This window comes from Cryptomeria japonica, chromosome 5 (genome assembly GCF_030272615.1).
Source record: "Cryptomeria japonica chromosome 5, Sugi_1.0, whole genome shotgun sequence".
NCBI lineage: Eukaryota > Viridiplantae > Streptophyta > Pinopsida > Cupressales > Cupressaceae > Cryptomeria > Cryptomeria japonica.
In genome coordinates, this window is record NC_081409.1 from 256,248,704 (window position 1) to 256,273,628 (window position 24,925).

Below are 24,925 nucleotides of genomic sequence, written 5' to 3' on the forward strand. Positions count from 1 at the left end.
TCTGCCTCTATAACATGCTTGCACTGTTATGAAAGTTTTGTAGATGTATATTGTCGAGTCCTATTCAATAAAACGTCAGTAGTGGTGCAGAATTTTTGTAATCAGACATATTCTTTCATTTAGGAAGACACTTTGTATGCTTCATGAATGGTTATTTTCAATAAACTTGATTGACCGAAGTTTTTCTTTCTGGTTATTTTCTTTGGAAGCCCTTCTTGAATCAGTTGTAAAAATATATTAAGTGGCCTTGCCACCTTCTCAAAAAAAATAAAAAAATAAATGTGATTGACTTCACTTAAACATCAATGGTTAATGATTGGTTTGTTGTACACTTTTTCATGCTTTCTGAATGGTTCTATGTGGCTTTTTTACATGTCTTGTATGATGAATGGTTTTCACACTTCTCTTAATAAGTTAATATGACTTCCCAATCAGTTTTCACAAACCAAGGCGGGTGAATCTATACCTCAAACCTAACTGTAGGTTAAAAGTTTTTTGTAGCGGATTTAAAAGAACCACTAATTGTATGATGTCAATTTTTCTTAACTTCCACCTACTTATAATAGTTGCTTATAGAAGACTGAAAAATGCTTATTTATAAATGATGGAAAAACTGAATCACAAGTACATAAGATAGCCTGCTCAATGAGGTATTCTTCTGCATAAATATTAACTTCTACCTGCTTATAATAGTTGCTTATTAAAGACTAAAAAAATGCTTATTTATAAATGATGGATAAACCGAATCACAAGTACATAAGATAGACTGCTCAATGACTATTATTCTTCATAAATATTAAATATAGATCAATGAGTATTTAACTATTTAAGCTTTACCACACGAAAGGTCTGTTTTGGAGCCACAATAGCTTCAGCCCACACAAAAAAGGTGTAGTATAACTCGCAGGTTAGTTCTACTTGTATTCTGTAAACAAAGAAACTCAAATTGAAAGTAACACTTCATATATGTGACAAGTTTTAGTCAGTCGTTCGCTGATTTGCTGACTAGTTGCCCGCCAATTCCATGTCGTCGTCTAACAGCGAAATCGACTAACACAATGTGTTAGTCGATTTCGCCATTTCACAAGCATAAAGGAAATGGTGGCATGCCACTCAGTGAATCAACGAAAAGGACTAACGCAACGTGTTAGTCAATTTTGCCGTTTCGTGGGCCTAAAGGAAATGGCGGACGCGTCTATTGTCGCTCCACAAAGACAATGCAGACTGACTAACATGCGTGTTACTGAAAAATGAACTGATATGGTAATGAGTTGTATCTTATAGATGACCAGTGCCTTCTTTGTTGTTTGGGCTACACAGTCTTTATATTTCTTCAGGACTTATTGTATAAACTTATGAGACAGTTTTTAAACCCAACCCTTTTCACAAGTCTGTCAATTACTGTTTCTTATGAGATCTACTTCAATGTTTATATTGTAAATTGTTTGAATGAATTTAACCCTAACTTTAAGAGTTCATCCAAGGAAAGAATATAGGGAACAATTACAATTCAATACCATCCTTGTACATTACAATATCATTGTTCATTCTCCTCATATCGGTTTCAATCAGGAAATAATTGGAGAGAATGTGATTCACATGCGAAACTAGTGGCTGCGATTGACTAACCTATCACTAACACGCGAAACTAACGGCTGCGATTGACTAACCTATCACTAACACACGAAACTAACGGTTGCGATTGACTAACGACTGCGATTCGACTACTGGCCGACGGACCTTTCCTTTTAGCACGCGAAACTGCGAAATAGATTAACACGCCATGAAACTAACGGCTATGATTGAGTAATCTGTCACTAACATGCGAAACTAACAGTTGCAATTGACTAACCTATCAGTAACATGCAAAAATAATGACTGTGATAGACTAACGGTTGTGATTCGAGTACTGGGTGGTGGATTTTTCCTTTTGGCATGTGAAACGATGAAATAGACTACCACGCCACGAAACTAACAACTGTGATTGACTAACCTATCACTAACACGCGAAACTTACGGCTGTGATTGACTAACCTTTCAGAAACACGCGAAACTAATGGTTTTGATTGACTAACCTTGAATTAACACGCAAAACTAATGGTTGTGATTCAAGTATTGGCTAGCGGACTTTTCCTTTTGGCACGCGAAACGATGAAATAGACTAACACGTCGCGTTAGTCCTTTTTGTTGATTCGGTGAGTGGCTAGCCCATATATGAAGTGTTCAATCGAAGGAGAGAAAATTGACATTCTTGCATCATCATGAAGGAGATAAAATTGTCTTCAATCCAAGTGTTCACAATTTACACATCTGCATTCCATATCTCACATCTTAATTTCATTGCATATCAATATTGCATTATTACAGAAATCAATGCTATTCTTTTTAGAGAAGACTTAATGCGTATCACATGTTTAGAGAAAGGATTATATTTATTAGATTATCTGCATTCCATATCTCACATCTTAATTTCATTGCATATCAAAATTGCAATGCCTATGACATGTTTAGAGAAAAGATTATATTTATTAGATTTAAATTAACATATAAAGTGTATTGGTTTGTAGACATATAAAGTGCATAGAGACAAACATATAAATTGTAAACATAATCGAGACAAACATATAAATCGTAAACATTTGAGACAAACGACGTTCAAAGATCGGCTATGTAACCATAGAAATTAACTGTTTTATAAAAAATAGCATAGTCATACAGGAGCAGTTATAAAATTTTAATTAGAGGACCTCCTCTGCGTTGGGAATCTACTCTGTATCCTCACAAACCTCCCTGTTGGTCATGGACTACCATAACCCGTGAAAATGGGGGTGTATTCCATAATAAGTAGGTTCCATAGAAAGAATGTTGTGACATCCTCGATACTATCATCGAAGTATGGCACCAGGGACCGTCCACGCCTCCAATGGGGTCTGTCAGCACAGATTATGTGAATTCGAGGGAGAGTGACCGGCCAGTACGCAAGGGCAAAATACACTGGCCATAGTCGCCTATACAAAGCGACCGTCAATGGAGTCGACAATCTGGCGAATGAGATCACGTCTTCTATGTCAATAGTGTACATATTGTCCTCGGTATAATGTCTTCCCATTTGAATGGTCCACTCAGCGGCCCTTCTGGGAGTTATTGTTCGGATAATATCTGAAACAACGATATCCGGGAGGCGCTGAAATAAGGCAGACTCCTCGTCGTTCTCTGCCAACCTCTCTAGCAGTCTGCAGATACATACGATAAGAGTGTTAGTAATATAACTATAGCATTCAATAAATGTAAGACATAAGAGTATCAAGCACTAAAAAAATGCAAGACATAATCACACCATAAGAGTATTAATTATTTAACTAGAGCATTCAATAAATTGAAGACATAAAAGCATAATACTGAAAATTAAGTTGCATAAAACTTGCGCCTGTCGCCCGACGTGTATGTGAATGCCATTAAGTGATAAAACAGGGTGAAAAAACAATAGACCTGCATACAAAGATGCATTATAAAAGATGGTTAGGGACAGTTATAGTAAACATTACAACACAACTACAATAAACAAAGTTGTTCCATATTACGCAACAGGTTGAATGAAGAATGGCTAAACATTAAGCACGTATATGACATAGTTACAAATAGAAAGCTTGATTTGAACAAATAATACCAAAATTAGTATCAGTGAGGATCATTGTGTGATCCCTCTCCACGTAAAAGACCATCAAAAGACAATCGCCGACGAGGACTCCTATGGCCAGGTGTTGAGGGGGTGTCGAACACTATCACACATAAGTGTGTATCACTTTCACCGACTACAAGACATAACGACTAAATAAACGCGTGCAACATTCACATGTTTAGAAACCACTTACAGGTGATACTAGAGTACCAACCTGTATCAGACACAACCAATGTAGTGGCAAGGACATGTGGTTCCCGTGCTTGGTCCAATTGCCTCTTTCCCCTTCTCCTCGTAGAAGTCTCAAAGGGGAACTCAAAGGTGACAGGTTGTTGAACATCATGACAGATCTCACTCCTACTACTATGCCTATGTTGCCGCCGATTGCGACGACGGACCTGACTTGCACTGAACCAAGGCCGCATACGTTCGGTGGTTGTATTGGTTGGATTGGTAGATGGTCTAAAATCAAATGACATGGCACCAACATTCTAAAGATCAGCCACGAACCTATCCAGACAGCCTACAAATGCCATTAGTTTATCGCCTGAACTCGACATTGTTTGCGACAATATGTTTAACTTTATGTTTGCTTCGTTCCACATTATGGTGTCCACATCCTCTAACTTTGTATGTGCATTAGAAATGGTATCAATGACAGGTGTTGGGTTTTCATTAGTATTAGCAGATGTTGGAGTCGACATAGGAATAGGATCTGTATGAAACAAGATCTTAGGGTGAAGTACACATCTTTTAAGCTAGCAAAAATCAACATTCACGAACATCCACTTACCCGGAACATGTGAATCATGGAATGAATTGTTCATCATTACAACAACCTTCAATGCATGCTTGCACATGTTTCCTCGCAAACTCCATGGACATTCACAAATGTAGAAGTGATCCCCAAATTTCCTAACCACATACTAGTTGCACGAGGACTGACTTTTCACCCAATACCATCCAGGAGTAGTGTCGTCTGGAACACAATTGGCATCAGGAATTGCCTTTGCCCTCTCCATACTAGTTTGCAAATGTGTCAACCTGTAGTTTTTGATAAATCCAAAATGCTGCAATTCTCACTTATGCTGGTAGAATGGTTCCACTTTATACACAAGTATAAAATATAGATTGTCCATCCTCCTCGAGCACGTCTTTTTATCATCTCTTAGGTGCAGTGACTTTAATTTACCATGGTATGATTTGATGGCATTATTTGTGTCCTGGTTAGCATGAGCGAAATTCTTGAAGTTTTTCGCCCACATAGCTGGCAAAAAATAAATAAATTGAAATAAAGAAATTAAAAATAGGAGTAGGATGTCAACTACCAAACGACAACCAAAACGGGTAACAGGTCATAAAGCCACCACTCGAATGTAATGTCGAACTCACCGATATGGCCTTCTCCTTGACACCATGTGATGTAGAAGTACTCTAGAAAATGTGGCTGATCACTAAATTTGGCAAAGAAAGTGTGCAGCTCCTCCACAGTGCTCTCTTCACTTTCATGCATTGCCATCATTATCGCCCCTAGACGGTGAAAAATGTCCATTGCTATTTCCTTCATTTCATACTTGTACACATTCTTCAACCATGCTTGACGCACGTGCCAAATACAAAGTATGACACGACATTCAAAAACAGTCATGTTATGAACAAAACGTTTAATTGGGTTGAGCCAGGAGCGTGGTCATTTGAAATAAAATGTAGAGCAACATATCATAATGTTTGATTTCATGTAGACAAAATATCGCTCTTGCACTTACTCTATCGCTTGAATATCTGCACTCGCATCATCCGTGATAAATGCATTGATCCTCCAATTAGGCCTCTTTTTCTTTCCTCGTCTCTGCAACTCCATCAACCACACCTGGATATCCTTGATCTTGTTCCTTGATTTCACAGCCCATGCAACAGGCACCCCCGATTGCTGCTCGTCGAAGACGAGACACGAATACAATTAATACTGTTTTAAACAACAAACAGGAAGATCATGACCATCCACATATCAAATGGGCTGCATGAAAATAGGTTAAGTTCGAAGAGACATACCCCATATTTGTTTGTTGCAAATGTCGAATCCATTGAGATGATTGATTCATGCGAGAATCGTACCATCATGTCAAGCATCCAAGTAGTTTGTATTCCCATAATGAAAGGTCTGTCGGCACCTTATGGCTGCTGGAAAAAAAGAAATTTGCCTCATCTTGTTTTTTCCATTCTAAGATGCTAGTGGCATCGTGCACATGCTTTCGTGACTGAATAGAATGGACCCTCATCGCCGTGTTGATAACATCCTTGCGTGTCATGAATGAATCTCTCTTCTTCAACATGTCATGAAAAACAGGATCATCAAGATGTCTGTCCACAATAGCATCAATGCTCACATCCATCAGCAACAACCTCTCTATATATACTTTGCATTCATCGGAAAGGTTTGGTGCAAATTGAGAGCGCAACTCATTGCTAGTATCAGCGATGCCATGACAAGCTTCACCATTCTTGTCTACATGCAACAGTTGCTTCAATATCAAGATGGCCAGATCTGGCCTACCACATAACACCTTAACATGAAGTGGCATGTACAACCTCTTTTTTTTTTTATGATATGTTTGTGTGCGCTTCTTATTTGGTGACTTCTTCCTATTGTCTTCTGATCCATATGAACACCAATACCTTCAAAAAACAACTCTCCTATTATCATCAACAGTCGTAATGTCATTAAACATAGACAAAGAATAGAAAAGAATGTGTCTATGATCCGGCTGTACATCTTTGTTGTATGCGTGTTGTGCAGAGCACTATCATGCTCAGTGTGCCACTTTCGGAGGAATTGGGTTTCAACACCTTTGCGCAACGATTCCCCTCTCATGAATGCATCCAATCTACCTAGTGGAATTGCTGCACATAGGTCTGTCTTTGAATCATTTTCGACACAAATTGGCATCCACTGAATATCCCTCGAATAGAAATGACGCAAACCTTCACCACCATCTTGAACTTCCAATACCATAATGTCCTACCATTTCTGGTGTTTTCCCATTCTCATCCTGCACATATCGGAGAAAGAAAGAGATATCGTAAACAATAAACAACCACAGTGATGATATCTTCAGTGTGATACTGTTTTGAGATATTGGTTGATGTCAAATGTGTTTGCCATGATATTGGTCGCTCGCACAAATGACCAAAGCTACTTTACTGTTAGACCTTCATCCTGTTAGCACATATTTTTACAAAATAGTTTTGTGCTATATATGGACACTTTTAGTTTCATCATAAGAGCATTTACTGGTGGATTGTATGTACAGGTGATATGTTGCAGTATCTTCATGAAAAAGCATCACTTTGGCATATTGAAGGGAATGTTAAGTGATATGTTGAGTGTTCGACAGGTCTGATTTGGAGCTACAGTAGCCGAGGCCATTTGAAATATGCCTCCAATTCACTTGACCTTTGTTCATACTCATCGGTTTAAATCTGACCGATGAAACAGTGTGAAGAAAATCTGCGAGCTCTATCGGCATAACCTCTGCTGATGACTAACACGCATACATCGTCGGGAGGTCCTAATTTATGTTACCCTGATACCCGATGCACCAAATAAAGAAGGCGATTCTATCAGAAAGACTTTCTCCGATAAAGCGGTTCCAGTCAAGAAAGGAAGAAGACTCATCAGGATAACATACATCATCGGGGAGATTGTTTTCTAGTATGTATCAGACCCTGTGGGATATTTGGGATCACTAATATTCAAGGTGGATGGTTCATTTCTTCAAAATTGTAAAAATTTAATTATCAACATAAGTAGTCTCCATGAAACAACACTGGCAAGCAAAAGATGGATTATCGGCATAACATGTACCGATAAATCAGAGGGCGGATTCATTAAGGCACTTAAAAAAAACTCAGCACGGTGCGCGCTCTTGAAAAAGTCATACCATTGGGATAGCTTTTTCTGATGAGGCAAAAGGTGTAACTTATGAACCTATCGGTGTAACTTGTAACAATAAGGCAATGCGGATCATGGAGTTATAGCATCGGGAGATCGGAAGTAATGAGAAAAGTCTATCCTGATACTTGATGACTGAAGGGAACCGAAGGCGGGCCCATCAGAGAAAAATACCATATCGGGATAGTGTAAAAATAGTTAGATCGATCCCCGATGACATGGAGAATCGGAAGGCGGAACCATCGGTATTACCTATACCGATAAAACAAACTTGGAAGCATAAAGCATAAAAGTGCATCGAAGACTCATCGAGACTTCGGGAGGAATAGAAAAAGGCTATTCCGACCCTCGATGAAGATAAAAGCGCCTGCGGGGATATCGGTTTAAATTATACCGATAAAGTAAACATTAAGTCAGGACTCATCAAGACATCGGAAGAAGAAATTTTATGCTATGCCGAGTCCCGATAGGACTATTAAGGTGGATGGAGAGTTGCTAGGAGTTCTTCAGGGTGATTTATGCCAATAACGCGGGGGACTTAGTCACAATGCAGACTGGTATATTGAGATCATCGAGGCATTGGAGGGACATAAATTGAACTATGTCGATACCCGATGGGACATATCGAACTATGTTTTGGCTATCGGGAGCGGTCTTGGTCTGCTATACTACATGGCTAGTAATGACTAACACGCGTGTTAGTCTCACGTTTTACACCGTCAATTATGTAATTAGTGGTTGCGATTGACTAACCTGTCACTAAGACACTGTACGAAATCGTAGCCGCGCGTTAGCGACAGGTTAGTCAATCGCAGCCGCGCATTAGCGATAGGTTAGTCAATCGCAAAATGTTGGTCACAAAATGGACAGTGTAAAACGTACCACTAACACACGTGTTAGTCATGGGGACTTTGGGAGGATTAGAAAAAGGCTACTCCGACCCCCGATTAAGATAAAACCGCCTACGGGGATATCAGTGAAAGTTATACCGATAAACTAATCCTTTAGGGCTAAAGCTATTTTGGCTCCAAAATAGACCTTTCGTACATCGTGTTAGCGACAGGTTAGTCAATCGCAGTCGTTTATTGCAAAATCAATGGTGTAAAATGCGCGACTAACACGTGTGTTAGTCAATCTGTACAATGATTTTGCATAATAGTTTGAAGCTAACAGAGAGATTGAAGCAATAATAAACTACAGAAAAGGCAAAACTAAGAACTATAGATCAATACTTCATGTGATAGAAAATTTGTATTTGAATACATCAATACTTAACAAACATTGTGTTAAAAATTTGGCAGTAGTGTGTAAGAAGCATTGGTTCTTTACAAATTGTAATGTCCACCATCCCTCATCAGTACATGTAGATGAAAATGACATCTTTAAACATAAAAATATTGGCTACAAAATGACCATCAAAGGCGCTCCATGTACCTACAATGGCGAGCCATTTCTAACATAGTGTCAGCTAACACTTTCTCCTATTTACCATGACAAGATGTTTTATAACTTATCCGGTAACTACCTAAAATAGTGCTACTGCTAATTTTACAAAATTAATCCTATTTTCTGCAATAGGGTCATAGAAGTGTAGCGAGTGACATATGCAAAACAGGAAATTGTAGATAAACATCAAAACTAACTCCCAATGTATTGGAGTATGATACCCGTGTTCTCTCCAATCTCCATTACTTTGACAGTGGCTGGTGCCGAGAACCAGTTATCATCGGAGTTCAGTAGTCTGCGGAAGGGATCCAGATTCCCATTCCTCACCCCTACCCTAAACACCTCCCATGCCTCCTGGATGAAGTTCTTCCTCCTCTCCCGTGCTACCCTTTTTTGGGCAATTTCCTCATCTTCAGTGTCTGTCTCCTCCAATTCAAAGGAGATGTAGTTGGTGTGTTTAAAATAGATGCAAAGGGTGCTTACCCAACAATCGGAATCCAACTATAGAATGGCATTTCCCAGGGCCTACCCATCAGATGGGCAGACAAACCCTTCGATCCTTTGTATGGTCGCTTCCTTTGAATCGAATATGTCAACCATAGGGCAAATGACAACCTCATAAACAAACCCATCACACTAGTGTCGATTACCACCCAATATACCATTAGCCACCTGCCATACAACATTCTAGAGCACATTGTTTGCTTGAAATAACCGGCTACATTGGGCCTGGATCGATTCCTCTCTACACAGGTAACTGACACCAAAATGATGCACCATCGGTTCAGATCGAGACTTCCAAGCTTAAGACTGCAATCTAAACCATTCCTTATATAAAGTTCAAAATTTCTAGAGAAGTCTAGAGACCGACCAGAAGAGGCCCGAATTCCAATCAAGGTTCGTTCGAACAACATATCTTTACTATTATGAGAACTAGCCGTCAAGTTCCCTGCTCCTACGTACTTTATCTAACCGGCCTGATATGAATCTGCCAAAGCGCATGAAAAAACACAGAGGTCTCCGGTTTGTCCTTCCACTAAGGTATGGCCTACGTCTAGCTAAAATGAAGCTCCAGATGAAACCACATTGGCAAGCCAAAGGAGGATTATCGACATCACTTATACCGATGAAACAGAGTGCAGACTCATTGGAGCACATTAAAAAATACTCAACTCGGTGCACACTTTTTGAAAGATCGTTCCATCGAGATAGCTTGTTTTGATGAGGAAGTAGGCGGTTGCTTTCTATCGGCTTGCATCGGCTTATCGACAAAGCATATAAATTGCTATATCCATGACCTATGAAACCATCGGTATAACTTGTAACGAAATGGCCAACCTTATAACATAGTATCGGGAGATCAAAAGTAATAAGAAAGTTTTATCTCGATACCTGATGACTAAAGGAAAATGAAGGCGAGCCCATCGGAAAGAAGAACCATATTGGAGTAGTGCGGAAATTGCTAGACCGATCCTCGATGATATGGAGAATCAGAAGGCCGAGCCATCGGTATCACCTATATCGATAAAAGAACTCGGAAGCATATAACACAAAAGTGCATCGGGAATTCATTAGGATTTTAGGAGGAATAAAAAAGAGCTATTCCGACCCCTGATGAAGATAGAAGCATTGGTTGGAGTATCGGTGTGAGTTATACAGATAAAGCGAGCATCAAATGAGGATTCATTGGGACGTCAGAAGAAGAAATTTAATATTATGCCGAGACCCAATAGGACCATGGTAAGTGCGAGGAGTGTTGTTCTCAAATTCTGATTCCTACCTATTCCTCCCTATAAGAAAATTTAGTAACTCTGTTTGTATATAAAGAGGACACCAAGAAAAAATAATTCCAGACTAACATATAACAAGGTTTCAACAAAACCTTCTACACTTCGAACTTATTCAAAGCTCAGGTGGGTATACCTTTTGTGAATACTTTCACACTTTTAAATTGAGATCCACAGTAAACCAATGCTAAAAACCTATGGAATTCATCACCTCAATAGAACTAAAACATTAAAGAAAACTTATGCTCATTTTCAGTATTTTATCCCAAGAAAGATAAAAAGAATTCCATAACTGATATCAAATTCAAAGCAACGAACTAATGAATGCACACCAGAAGACAAAGAAGATTTAGGCTTGAAACTTTGATCTGTATATTTATATTCATTTTGAAAATTTTACATGACTCAAGGTAATTCCAAAGAGAACCAAAAACACCTTAGATATATTTCAACAGAGTTTCTTTACAAATTCTTGTGAGGTTTTTTTCTAAGTCCTGGTATCCATTTATAGCAATATGGATGCAAACAAGCTGCGGACTTCCCTAGGAAAAGTTTGTTACAACCATGATTCCCGCTGAAAAGGAAAGAAAAATACAATCATTTTATTTCCTAATGACCTTTTAAGTTTGTTGTTCCGCTACAACATCTTCTAACTGTTGTGGGACTTCCTCTTCTTGTACTGCATATTTGTTTTTCCACTCTTCGAACACATCATCACTTGGCCAAGAGAAGCTAACAATCTTCTTTTTCATCTTATTTATCCTTTTCCATGTGATTCTCAATTGCCCAACCTCTCTCTCTAGAAAATCATTATGTGACTTTGCTTTCTCAATCTCCTTAATTGTCTTAATAAATAAAGATGTGTCATTTGTATTAATGACCTCATTTACCCTCTCAGACAAGTTATACCCCAACTCATCAAGCCATGCCTTTTCCTCTTTCAGCTGATTTGGACCAACAAAACCCCCGGGAAACAAATCATACTTATGATCAGAATATTCTTTTCTATATATGTGGGCTTTTCTCTTCACACCTTCCCTTTCTTCTGCTAATCCAATCATCCCTTTTATTAACTCACAAGTGGATTTGATATTGGCATCATCCTTTGCCTCTACATGAGATGAACACATAAGTTCCAACTCCACTCCCCTAGGCATCCACTTATTCAGAATTGGCTCTAAAGTGGCCTTATCTTCTTTCAAATCAGTCAAAATATTCAAAATTCTTTTCATGTAAATGTATACAATAGAGGCTATAACTGAGTTAGCAAATTTAAAAATTGTACCTCTGACCTTTTCTTCATAGTTGCTTGCAAGTAAGGCCCGAGCCTGTTTAAACTTTTCCATCCCATCTTCTATGGTTTTAGTTGCTTGGAAACCAGAGGTCATAGGAGAAGGGGGAAATTCAATGATAGGACTAGTGGGTGGGGGTCTTGTTGGAGAAGATTCAATCATTAAAGTAGAGGACTCACTTTTCTGGTACTGCCCTGCCAATTGACTTTGTAAACTAGCAATGATGCTATCTCAGTTGGCTATCTCTCCTTTGGCCTCATTATAAGCCTTTAAAATTGTTTCCAGTTTTACCTGGAGATCAACTCTCTCCTTAGCTTCTTTCTCAACCACTGCCACATTGAATTTTGCAGTTTCTAGAACTGTGCTGGCAGCTTCCACCACTCCAGTGTCCTAGACTCTCTTCACTACCATACCTCCTAGGTAGCTGGATTCTGAGGTGTGCTTCCTCCTTCTGCTCTCATCCCTCTTTAGGGACCACATAACCAAAACAACATTATCCTTAGTGAATGTCACTCCTTCTAGGGGCTTGGTTTCTTTCCTTATTGCTTCAAGCACTAAGGCATCTGCTATGTGACATTCAGGAAGGATTAAAACACCAGCCTTTGACACCATTTCTCTCCCCTTTTCAGGAGAAATGGATTTGAATTATGCCATCATTTCTTGCTTCACCTCTTCCTCCACTGTATTTGCATCTTTGTGGGGTTGCTCATTCTTTTTCTTCTCACATCTTGCCTTAAATTGCTCAATGTTTTGTTTCCAAACAAATTGCATAAAGGACCCTTTTGGAACAAAATTATTATCAGCCAAGAACTCCTCATTGGCTTGTTTGATAGCAGGGTCTAGCTCCTTTCCTTTGAACTCATCTGCAGTCAAATTCATCTTAGCACTCAGTGGCTCTTCAGGCATTCCCTCTTGTGTTTCCTCATAAGTGTAGGCAATCTCCCCGAGACTTCCTAACTACAACAATTGCTCTGCTACTGCCTGTTCATCTCCCACATGGATAGGGGATTGGGAGGGAGAGTACAGAGGTTCACCTGTTTGCACCTCTTTGCATTTTAGGGGAGTTTTGGATGTCAGTGACATCTTCTATTTCTCTCTTTCCTTTTGAAGCGGAGGGCTCACCAGTTATCGGCATTATCGGCACTAGCACACTATACCTTGGCTTCTTATGCATCACATAATCACCCGGAGGGATGGCCTTGGCAAAGGCAAGCTTGGCTAAAACCAACTTAGCCCTTTCAGGATCGTTCCTCATTATAACCTCCCTCTTCTCCTTTAATTTCTGCATTAGGTGTTCAAAATAAAGAATTAAGAATTTAATTTTCTCCTCAAAGGGAGTAAAACTAGATAGAGGATCATAACCACCATCAAATTGCTGAATAAAATCAAGAGCCTTCTTGTATGCTACCCATTTTTGTTTTCTCAATTCTTAATCATCTAGATTGAATTCATTTCTGATCAGATCCTCAGGAAAATGGACTGATGTGGTCTACCTTTACATACTACTCTCTTTCTGAACATACCATTGAAGAAATCTTTAGTGTCAGCAAATCTTGATACTGCAGTAGGAAACCTATATGGTTGAAAGAAACCATCAAAGTGTTTCCAGCCACCCTTGGTAATTACAAATTGATGAGCAATGGTGATGGTTGGGAACATGGTCCCTTTTCCCCTATTTGTTAACTCTGCCTCCTGGACACCCCCGATTTGTCTTTGGATCTCTGCAATTCCTATCTTCAATGGGACTTGATAAGGAAGCAAATATGGAGTTTCTCTGAATCCATAAAATCTAAACACCATAGAGACATGGTATAAATATACATCACCCCAGTTGTGCACAATCTTGATACCCTCAACAAATTCTTTAGGCCTAAGGAACTCTAGGAGGGCCTTAGGGATCCTAGGGTTTTGTTGGCATAAGATAATATTAAGCCCAGATGCAAAGCATCTATCAAACTTCAAGTAACTGGCATCCTCTCTATCCCAAGACAAAATTGTGCTCCATAATTGCATAGGCATCTCTTCACCAATCCTTTTCCTTAACCATATCCATTTCATTAGCGAAGTAATCAACACCTTTAAACAAAAACATATGTATGGGAAGAGAGTACCACCCAAAAGGTCTATCTACCTTACCATTTTTAATCCCTATCAGGCCTCCATGGATTGCATCAGTGAGATAAGGTGCATAATCAAAAGTTACTGCCAGAGAGGGGTTTAAGATCCGTGCTATCATTAGCATATAGTGAGTTGGCATAGTGGTTTCAGCATCTTCCCCAAAAATATGACAAAGTGACCAATACATGCCTTTAGCCGTCAGAGTAAACAAATTCAGAGAGAAGGGTTCCATGGTACTAGGGCCTACAATAATTAACCCTCCTATTTTGACAAAAAATTCTTTCATAGGGCCGCTCCTGAGGTGATCTCTCTGCACATTGTAGACTTGTGCAAGTGTAGCAAAATTGATTGGCTCTAAGTAGTTTGATACCTCACTGAGCTTAAACACCTTCCTAAACTCATCATCGTTAATCTCAATTAAGGCTCCCCCATTCACATTTCTCACACATTTAGCAATAGGGTCATAATTATTTGCAACCTGGGTTAATAAATCTACATCCATAAAACCCCAGGGACTATGAGCTTTCCCACATCTAATTCCCATATACTGTTCATTGGAGCAGAGGAATGTCTTTGGCCAAAACACACCTTGAAAAGTCCCAGCCGTGATATCTCTATCTGTGAATCCTTCAACCAGTTCCCTTTGTCATACAAACCATCTCCAATTCTCAAACGGGGGGCCTTGGGCACTAATTCTTTGATCTTAGTAGCGACATTTGTAGACATGGTTAATTGTTCCAAGAAATCATCACATATAGCTCTATCTTGATAATTCACTTTCCCTGTGAAATCTCTTCATGGTGCCATCTTGAATTATAGCTATTTCAATTTAAAACTCAAACAGACCTCTGATAATTTAAACACCTGATGAAACCAATTTGAACTGTAACTTTCAAAATGAGTGCAGAACTTACTTGTTGCCTAAAGAAACTCGCTCTGCACAATGGTTGCTCTGCAAAATTCCTTCAAATGATACTAAAATTCCGTTGATGTGAGGCTTAATAGGGTAATAGAGTATTGAATTGCGACATTAATCCACATTAAATTTTAAAAAAAGCTCAAATGGACCACAAAGGAAATCTCATTGTCTTGACTTTTCGCTGTTTCGCGAAGATTAAAAATCGTGCATTCACTCAATTTTTACTCTCCACGGTGAGCGCTAATCCTTTTCACTAACCGTATGAGGTCCTTAACGCTAATGGTTTTCGGTGTTTCGCGAAGTTTAAAAACCTTGCATCTTCGGGCTGTGAAACAACACTCATCGTTGGATCTCTTTCGAGATGTGCAACCACTTGCCTTATTGATTGTCAGTTGTCCTTGATTGTTGGTCTTATGTTTCATCCAGGACTGCCACGTTTTTTACTTAACCATGAAAAATTACCTTTTGCCTTATTGATTTCTAGCATCCAACTGTTCTGCCACATCATCCGCCAGCTCATTTCGCCATTTCGCGAAAGGTAAATTTAATGTTGCTTCTGGCTACAAATCAACGCGGGCCATTCGATCAACTCCAAGTTGATCGGCCTTTAAAAACCAGGACTAGTCTATCTGCTGGGCCCACCAAGCCTCCTTTCGCGGCTTCATGAAAGATAAACTCCATGCTATTTCGCCTAGCAAAATAACACAGACCGTCGGATCCTTTTCAAGATGCACCTTCTTTACTTTCCACGTCATCCTCACATTGGGCCCACTTCCCTTTCACTACTTCGTGAAAGATAAACTCCAAGCATATTTCCTTTACGAAACAACGTGGGTCGTTGGATCAACCGGAAGATATCATCCATTAACCTTCATTCTTTAACCCACCAGCCGGGCCCGCCAATCTTTTCGCTGTTTCGTGAAAGGTAAACTCTGCACATTTATTTCATGCGAAACAGTGCCAACCGTCAGATCGTCTTTGAGATGTGCGGTTTTTAACCAAGGGATCCACCTGCCTTTTGGGCCCGCCACTCTCTTTTCATTGCTTCGCGAAAGGTAAAGTTTGGGCTATTTTCTTTTGCGAATTCACGCACACCATCGGATCTACCAGAACTTGCATGGTTTTTACAGGACCCAACAAAGAACTATAAACTTAGGAAAAGGGCGCAAAATAAAACATTAATAGAGACCCGCCTAAGGCAAAAAGTAAAGGGGGACCCCTTCACGACAGACCGACCCTTCCACTTAAGTGGAAAAGTAACATAGAAATAAAACGCAAGGATTCCAAGACATAAAAAGGGTAAATTTCAAAAACCCTAAACCTTCAGACATATAGCATGGATTGACTAACACGCATGTCAGTCATGCGTTTTACACCATCGATTTTGCAGTTAACGGTTGCGATTGACTAACCTGTCACTAACACGTTGTATGACAGGTCTGTTTTGGAGCTAGAATATCCGTGGCCTCAAACCAATAACTCAAAGGCAAGATGAAGTGCTAAGCACAATTTTGCATATTTTAGCAGACTATGGAACAAAATCACCCAAAAGTCAAAATAGTAATAACAAGGAGTTCATCAGGATAAGTTGTGCCGATAATGCGGTGGTCTTAGTCAGAACATGGATTGGTATATTGAGATCATTAGGGTATCAAAGGGACAAGAAATAAACTATGCCCACACCCGATGACTTAAGTAAAAGGAAACAAAGGCGAATGCATCAGATAGAGTTATGCTGATGGAGCGTTAAAACAAAAGGCAAAGAGGAGACTGAAGTGTCCCTGAAGTGATGCCCATCGCGATGAAATGAACCATCGGGATAAAGAAAAAATAGCTATTCCGAGACCTAATAAGTGGGTTAGGGTAGTTTGTTCTGATCAGAAAGAAAAAAGTGGTAAAGTAATAACAACCGACGCCAAACATTTGAATCATCGAGAGGAGTGTCGCCGATTAGCCGTTGGATTTTGTAATGAGAAGAACTGACTGTGACAACATAGTTTCCATTAAATGCATAAATTGAGTACATTCATTGTCGCACGAAGCAAAGTTGTCAAAGATTGCAATAATCAATTACAAATATTGCAAATCTATCCCAAATAGCTGGTATTGCAAAGCAACATTTCTCACGAAGTTATTGTAGAAAGATATTAAGTGCTTACTGAGAAAATTTCTGAGTTATTGACTGTAGAATGAAATAATTTGCATAGATGGAGGGGTCAAGCTCAAAAGGGAAGTGAAAAGCTGCCGAAGTATCCAGTACCGCAACAAAGAAATCGGGTAGAAAGCTGAATCAGGACATGATAGACCAAATGGGATCTCCAGGAGCTAGGTCACGCAGAGCTAAGACAAATTTGCCTATCTGTGAGCAGTTAGAGGACAAATACAGAGAGATTGGGGATATATTCACCACAGTGCGAGGGCACAAGTTGTTCCTTTTCCATTACTCTTGGAGTTGAGAAAATACAACACCACAGGAGCCCCGAATGATCTCTGCAAGCTGAAAAACATGTTACAAGGAGAAGCAAGGAAGCAAATCGTAGAAGAAAGAAATACACAGAAAATATGCTAAAAAAAAGAGAGCTCAATATTCACAAAATGTGTAATGTAATAATCCTTCTTACAATGAAAAGAAAGAACTCAACCTTTAATAGGTCAAGAAACCCTAAAAAGGAAAACCTAGGTTTGCACATAATAATTAATAAAAGAATTAATTATTATGCACCTAAAGTTAGCTTAAGTGTAAAAGAGATAAAAGGAACTTAAATAATTAAACATATATTGTTTAATTAATCAAGTAAATACACGAATACTCTAACAAACCCCTTAAGCTAGACTTAGGGAGAAGCTAAAACCTAGAACAACTATTGAAAGCAGGAAAGATGGGTTCCGGCAACAAGGCCTGATCAAGTACCCAAATACAATGAAATCTCTATGAACTAGAGAAATAGAGAAAACCATGTGGGAAAAAACTCTACTCCAAAAAGAGATGGAAAAGAACACCACTGAAGCATGAAGAACCTGCAAAATCTGTCGAAGAATAACTGCTGATCTGAAGAACCTCCACTGAAATAGAACATGACCAGGTAGAGAAGATTGTAATCTGTATGAGTGCCCTCAAATGACACTACTTGAATCAGAAGGCAAACAAGACAAACAACTGAAATTGAAGATACAGATGGCATGAAAACACCAAAGCCTGAAGAGTTGATCAATCGAACCATGGAAGCATTAGAATCAATAGGAAAAACCTCCCCATAATGCTGAAGAGGGAGAGGGACAGGAACACTGAAAAGAACAGCCAAGAAGGACTGCATGATGAAGAACCAGGAACATCAAAGGTGTTGAAAAAAGTAGACGGTGTCATGGAAGGAACACTCACTTGACACACATCATGAGGTGAATGTCATGGAAGGAACACTCATTGGACAAAGGAAGATGTCAAACAACAGGCAAACATCAACCCCCTCATGGCACTTTATAAGTAGTGCATGTACAACAAGGTACAAGATGTGCAAGATCCCAAGTAAACAATGCATGATGGCACTTAATCTTCGTGCGTTTGCATAAATACAATGCTACAATGATAAGAAGACTGAAAATAGAAAGGAGAACCAAAATAGAGACACCCTACTCAGAGAGGAGATCCCAGGACCTGAAACAACCAAGATATCCACCAGAGTGCTGAAAAGCAAAAAACTGAATAAAATATGCATGGAGAAGAATCTAGAAATAAAACTCATATGGCTGGAAAGTACAGAGCACACACTTTCCAAAAATGTAAACTTTTCAAAAAACGGAGTTCGAATGCTCATTCTACGTCTCTTGGAGTGCAAAAAAGAGACCCCACTTTGACTAGAAAAAACATAGTCAAACAACAAAATTAGAAAAAAATATCAACAACACAAGGTCTATCTCGGAATCATCTTTCTGACGCCTATTCGTTTTTGAAAAAATGACTTTGTATGCCCAAGATATAACCAAAAAACCAAACCCCCCTTCAAAACAAGAGGAAGGGGTAGTCTGGTGGCTCTGGCGAGTGGAGGTGGCCAGTGGGCGGCCCACTGGTGGTGGGTTGGTGGTGCCCCGACGGTACTTTGATGGTGGAGCGGCCGTTGGGTGGTGCAAAGGCAGCCCGATGAGTGGAGGAGGCTGTAGGGCCGAAGCGATAGCTGAGCGTAGGCAGCGGGGGCCGCAGGGAGGCTGCGGGCGATAGGGTAGAAGGCGGTGCTGTGGCCGGGCGGGGTGAGTGGCGGGGGCTGTAGAGAGCTGTCGGTGGGGGCCTGGCCGACGGAGGCTGGAAGGCAGGGCCGAACTGACAGGTCCAGTTGTCGTACGATGACCAGACTGTTAGCACCGGTACCCTGCGCAATCCCAAAAAACCCCAAAAATTCGCAAAAAACTTTTTTTTTTTTCATCTTTTAAAAAAATAAAAATAAAAAAAATTCCAAAACATCAAAATTTGGCCTGCATGCCGTAAAAAGGCAAAAAAAAAAAAATTTAATTTTTTTTTTCTTGAACTACCTGCGAGGGTCGTACGACCTAGATTTGGAGAAAAAAAACTCCCAGAGGCTCAGGAAACAAAACAGGTCAAATTTTATATGACCATAGGGTTTTTCGGGCCTTCTGAGCATGATGGTGAGGTCTATTTAGGCCCAAAGTGCTCAAAAAAAGGCCTATCCCTAGGTGCAAAAAAAACTTTATGAAACCCCAGATCTGCTTCCAATGCAAAAATTCTCAAAACAAGAACAAATAGCTGCAAATCTGAAGCTCTGATACCATGTTGGAGTTGAGAAAATACAACATCATAGGAGCCCAAATGATCTTTGTAAGCTGAAAAACTTGTTACAAGTAGAAGCAAGGAAGCAAATCACAGAAGAAAGAAATACACAAAAAATATGCTCAAAAAGAGAGCTCAATATTCATAAAATGTGTAATGTAATAATCCTTCTTCTTACAATGAAAAAAAAGAACTCAACCTTTAATAGGTCAAGAAACCTTAAAAAGGAAAACCTAGGCTTGCACATAATAATTAATAAAAAAATTAATTATTATGCACCTAAAGTTAGCTTAAGTGTAAAAGAGATAAAATGAACTTAAATAATTAAACAAATATTGTTTAATTAATCAAGTAAATACCCGAATACTCTAACAATTACTTCTGTAGGGATCAACCCACACCAATTTCAAACCCATGAAAAAGGGGTCTCAGTAAACTTGTAGTACCCAATGTGTTTGTGAACATTGATTTGTTGAAGCTTTTAGTAAGAAATTATAATGCAAACAAGCGATGCATTATGTTGCCTGATGGGACTGCTCTAGTGCATTTCGCAAAGGCTACAATTCAGGAAGTTTTTGCAGTAGATTTGGAGGCGGAATTGCCTTTATCTTTTGTAGATTTGGAAGAGTATAGGAAGATGGACACTACATACCAGGGTTGGAACCTCGCTGTCCATAAAGCAGAGAAGGGGAGGCTAACAGAGGAAGAAGGTCCTCCATATGACATGACTATTTTTAAGAAGTATCTGCAATATACATATATGGCTTGTGGTCAGGTGGGAGGAGTTGAAGCTCCTGATGTGGCAAACATAGGACCACTTGTTCTAGCAACTGAAGTTCAGAGGCATGAGCCTAGGGCATTTGACTTTGCTTCTTACCTGGTAGATAGATTGCATGAAGGTTTCTTAAACCTGAAAGACAATCCAGACAAATATTTCAAGCACTACTCACTGTTAATTCACATCATTTTATTTTATGGGAGACTTAGAGGGTTATGGCCGGAAGAATTGAATGTGAATACAGTTGGAAAAGATGGAAAGGAGCAACAAGTGCAATTATGGGTTTCCCTTTGGGATTACAGGTTTGCAAGTTCTCATTACCTCAAATTTGAGGAGTTCTTTGTCAAACCAGTTTTCTTGCTCTTTGGTAAGCCTTGACAAGGATCATTTTCGCAGGAGGTTAAGAAGTTTCTTAGGCCTCACGAGCACCAAAATCCAAAGGTCAATCACAACTAGGGTGATTGGTACTCGTGCCAAAACTTCACTTTTGTTCGATGCTATGGATTTGAGGGTTATCCATATGTTCTCCCTAAGCTTGCACCAGACAGGATTGCCTTCTTGGAAATTGTAAGGCAGTTAAGTGTGTCTAATGCCAAACATTTCGGAGGAGCACACAAGCAAGCTTTCCTCCATGGCACACTTAACTTTCAGGATTTTAAAATTGTATCAACTAGGGCATACGAGGTCATTGACAGGAAGCTCGTGGATGAATACAATTTATTTCAGCACCTATCTAGAGCACGCTATGATCCTGAGGGTTACATCCATTCAAGTTGGAAAAGACTAGATTTGAGAGACTACCTCCATGAGGAGGATGAATTTGAAGACATGCGCAGGAATAAGGAGGTGGAAGAGCTTGTAGGAGTTATGGAGACCTTGGAGAAGAAGCTAGAGGAAACAAGGCAGAAACTATAAAACATGGAGGGAGAACCAACCCAAAGTGATTAAGGGGAAAATGAAGTAGTCTCCATGCTCTGTGCCCCTGAGAAGGAGAAGGATTCGAAGGCAGAGGATAGGCTTATTGTTTCTCTAAATGCAGATACATATGAAAGAATGGCAGAACATGTTTCTTTTGTATCTGATGATCATTTCATTAAGTCTAAGGAATTCAAATCATTCTTGTACCACTTCAAGGGTAAGAAATTGAGGGAAGCAGTGCCAAATGTGACCCCTACGAATGAAGCAGAAATGATGATGAGGTTGAAGAGAGACATTGACACAAAAGTTGAGACTATGACCCCGCAAAGGGGCAGGCAATTGCTAGTAGAGGCAAGAATAATTGTGTTTCCAGGATGGGACCTGAGTGCTTCATTTATTTTTGATTCTTTGTTACATTCAGATAATAAGGATATGAAATTAAACATCCAAGGAGTGCAAGATATTTTTATTGGATCAAGATATGATCCAAAGGAGGAAGAAATGTTATTGCGGGCCTTATATCCTCCTAATAAGAGGCCAAAAATCATTGATGTAGATAAAGATTTTGGTCACATGATGACCTTGAAGGTTGGAGAAGTAGATCCTATAGTCACAGCTGACATGGGTATCAATATTTAAAAATTTAATAAGGCCCAAATGAAACATGAGATAGCAGAGAAGAATAAGTATAAGGCTTTGTATGAAGAGACCCTTAAGAGGAGTGGGCACCCTGTTCCCCAAATTACAGATTCAGGAGGCCAATGGAAGAAAAAATTTGAAAAGCTATCTTATGAACATAACAAGTTGAAAAAATAGATGAAGAGCATTAGGGCCGATACCGCTTGCGTGTTGCTAAGTAGGAGGTATGAAAATATGGAGAAAGCATTGAACGAATTCTGGGGTGAATATCAGAGGAACATGGACAATATGATTTCACACACCAGAATTCGAGATAGACTCGACATGATGTTATAGGATGCAACGACCAAAGAGAAGTAAAAAAGAAGGTGCAGGGTCTGCTTGTTACACATGATGGAGTTACAGAGGCATTGAAGTTTGAATTTGATGAATGCCAACAGATTGTTAAGCATGGGGTTCCCAGTCTAGTAGATGATGCAGGTGTGATCAAAGAGAAAACCGTATGGATCTCTGAGTGCAAGTCTATGCTTAATGTAGCCCAAGCCATCGCCAGAGTAGATGTCCTTGACATGAATGACACAACTGATCAATTGGAAAAATTTTATGTGATTGAGAATGCAGCCAAGGATACCATCTTCAATGCTACAACATATAAGGATCCGACCTACTTGGGGCATATTAAAAAATATGGACGACGTCTGGATCGAAAGTCCTAGTGTGGTGTTTTAGTTTATGTAATGTAATTGATATCTTGGTTAGGCGTTTTAATTTCTATTCAGTTAGCTGTTAAGATAATGAAAGGGTGTGTCCTTTCATTCCTGTCTTTCAACATTTGTATTTGTATTGACTCATCTTGCGTAACAAAGGGAGTTTTTTTGGGGGGTTTTTGGAACATCATTGCTATAAGGACTGAAAGTCATATGTATTAGGGAATTTTATAGGAAGCAGAAGTGTCATTTTGTGTAAGCAAATTGCAATGAAGTATCTCCAAGTGTAGCTTCTGTGTACTATCATTTCTTAGACATTAATATACAAGATTCATTGTTTCTACTTCAAATGTACTAATTACTTTATTTGTTGATGAAACATGCTTTGTCCTCTTCATAAATCTGTTTAAGGATTTGTTGTAATGTGAATCACATTCTGTTACATTAAATGTGAGATTGGGTTCTTATTGTTTATGTGAGACACACTAACCATTATAGTGATTATTCATATTGTCTCTTGAGTTGATAATGTTATCCGTCCACAAAGTATCATTATATTATGAGATAGAGGCACTGCTCTGTTGTTAATTCTTTGAGATCCTGATTTAATATGCATTAGGTCCTTGAGAGAGAAGTATTCTTCTGAAACCTTTTGAATTATTCTATTGCATATTTATTGAATGTCCTAAAACCATTTTATTTCCAAAATATAACAATCTTTGTACACAATTATCTTTTCCTTCAGTTTTCAATTTTTAAAAGCATTCAAATAAAAGCAGTCAGCAGCAGCAGGAAATTATCTTGCGAAGAACTGTCTTAGTAAAGTTTAAATCCACTATAAATAACCTCTTTTGTGCTTGAGAGGAAGAGGCACACCCATCTGGGTTTAGTGGAGTCTAAAGTGCAGAGGGAATTGGTCTTCGACCATCCCTGTTCGTTGCCCAAGGTCGATTGCACTACTTGAGGGTTTGGCAAGTCTTTTTGTTTTCCAATCTGTGGTTTTGGGCACCAACAACTTGTTCAACCAAATGGAAGAGATAGGGAAATTAAGACCATGCTAAGGAGATTCATCATACCAAGTGAGGTGTTAGGAAACTATTTACCAATTTTTATGCATTTTCCACATTTTGAGGTGATGGTCCATATTTTGGATTAGGTGTTTGAATAATGGAATACTCAGAGCTCCACATGTGTGTTTGATAGTCATTTCAAGGATGATTGTCCCCTAGGTTGTTACTTTTCTCAAATCTGGCCTATGAGCCCTTGTAAGCCCAAAATAGCATAAATTTGCATTATGATCTAAAACAACTTCTAAAGCCTCATTAGGCATTTAGGCATATTGGTTTAATGTTAGGAAGTCATGCTAGGAGGTTCAGTATAAGAAAAAATGCATAAAAGGGAAAAATGCACATTTGAGTAAAAGTTGTCATTGTTGCTTGACAACTTTTTGAGAAACTTTGCATTTTTTTAGCAAATTGGTGGTTAGGCAACCGATGAAGTATTGGTTATGACCAAAATGACATATAAAATGCTCTGAGAATGACCAAAATGACCAGAATAGAAACTCAATTGTGGTACAAGAATTTAATTTTATTTGTAGTCATATATATTGAAATGCTTGACTTTGATGTTATACAACAATTTCATGCACATAGAATCAAAAACCATTTGTTTTTTCACCATATATAATGAAATGTTAAGAACAATTTCAAAATAGAGAAGATAAGAGTACTGGTTGGTGTCAACAATTTTTTTTCCGCTAAAGCTATATTTTATATTAATTCTAAAAATGTTTACATTCTAAAAGATAAACCTCGACGGCTAGCCGACTAGACCATCGAAGTCGGTGGACGGTATACATAACGGTCCATACATAACACATTCAAAAACATTTTAAAAAACAAAAAACAGTC